The 1,803-nt window shown below is 55.7% G+C and overlaps 1 pseudogene; it reads right to left on the reverse strand.

The window, feature by feature from the left end:
• Positions 1-723: 723 nt before the first annotated feature.
• Positions 724-1,416, reverse strand: LOC116859895 (annotated as a pseudogene).
• Between the last annotated feature and the right edge of the window lie 387 nt (positions 1,417-1,803).

Here is a 1,803-nt window from a genome sequence, read left to right on the forward strand (position 1 = left end):
ATGCTGTGATGAGCACTGGGTGTTATAGGAAACTAACGAATCACTGAACACATTAAAATCTACTGATGTACTATATGTTGGCTAATGAATTTAAATTTTAAAAATTAAATTAAATTTAAAAATAAATAAATAAAACCAAGGCAGAAACTGTACATAACCCAGAGGGCTCCATGCTCCTGGAGGCTGAGCTAGTGGCCATTGCCAAGGCCTCTGGCGGTCAGAGGACTGGAGATCTTAGAGTGGCTCGGTGCACCCCTGCACCCGAAGCCCCATGGCCATGTCAAGGTGCAGGGACCGGGAGGTCCTTGAGGCCATCCTGGCCCCCCACGTGCTCCAACCAGAGGCCATCCTGGCTCCCCAGGTGCTGCAGGACCCTCACTCCCAGCCCCACCAGGTGTTATCTGTCTAGAACCAGGAAGAAAACCTTTTCCCTCTACTGTTCTTTTTTAAAGACAGTTGCTCAGCATTGACACAGGAAAACATCTGACATAAAGCTGGAGCCATTCATAGCTGCAAATGACCTACAAGTTATCAGAATGTAGTGACCACAGAGAGGACCTTGTGTCCCCAGGCAGGCCTCCTGTGTGTGGGTACAGCTGGGGGCCTGACATGCCTGTGTGGCCAGTGCTGGGCTCCATGATCTCCCTGGAGGGGACCGAAGTAGGAACCTGCTCTGAGAGCTCTGGCTCAGAACAGTACCTCCTGACGGAGACGGACAGCCCCTCATGAGTCCCAGATGTCCTGGTGATTCTTGGGCACCGCCACAAATCTCAGCTTCTTCATGAAACGGTGAGGGGGAGGAGGGCATCCCAGCAGCCACAGGTCCCACAGATCCCACAGGTCCTCCAGGGAGAGCACCTTGGTGGGCTTGTGGTCCTGCAGGTACCTGTTCAAGTGGCTCTCATCACGCCACACAACCTCAACCGCATTGGCCAGGTTGACCCCCATCACCTGGTGACAGGCCAAGGTCAGTCAGTGAACCTCTACCACCAACCCCCCAAAAGAGGCTCCCATGTCGTAAATGTTGCCCTGGTTCCTGGGGATCTGGGCCTAGAACTGTGGCCAGCACTGGTAGCTGAAGTCTTCACAGGCCACCCGTAGAAACTGGGTTTCAGGGTGCCAAAGAAGGGCGACAGGATCTCCATGCCCACATGATCGCAGAACTTCATGTCTACATCTGCAAACACCAGGTCGTCCACCTCACAGAGGAAGCGCTGCTCACAGAAGCAGCTGACCATCGCCCTGTGCTGCATGGACACATCCTGCCAGGGTGGGGTGCTGGGGACCTCTAAGACCACCACCTTCTAGCCCTCCCAGGGGGCACATGGTTCTGGCAGCCTGCTGGTCAGTGAAGACCTAGTAGGTGACCCTGTGTCCCACCATGATGGGCTTCTCTGCCCTCTGCAGGAACAACTCCAGGAAGACCACCTATCTACAGGGATGAGGGACAAGGTAGGAGGAGGGTCCCTGTCAGAGGCTGGTGGCAGGAACCCAGAGCTGGGGACCATGGACGTGGGCACCTTCTTCAAGGGGGCAGGCCCTGGGCTGCTTTAAAGAACAGCCACTCTCCCAGTCTTTCCTGAGCAAATCTGCTTGTGGGGCCTCCCCACCTTCTGCTTCCAGGGATGGGGGCCAACAGTACTCCATCATACAAAGGGGAGCCTGAGGCTTCAGAGGTAGGAAACCAACCTCACAGTCAGCATGCTGGAGCCAGGAACACTCACCCTGTGCCGAGCTCCCAGGCAAAACCTGCAGGTGCCCTCCCTGGCTGGTCCCCTGCAGGTCCTGTCCCCACCTGCCAGG

This window comes from Lontra canadensis, unplaced genomic scaffold (genome assembly GCF_010015895.1).
Source record: "Lontra canadensis isolate GAN:19392208 unplaced genomic scaffold, GSC_riverotter_1.0 scaffold167, whole genome shotgun sequence".
Classification (NCBI taxonomy): Eukaryota; Metazoa; Chordata; class Mammalia; order Carnivora; family Mustelidae; genus Lontra; species Lontra canadensis.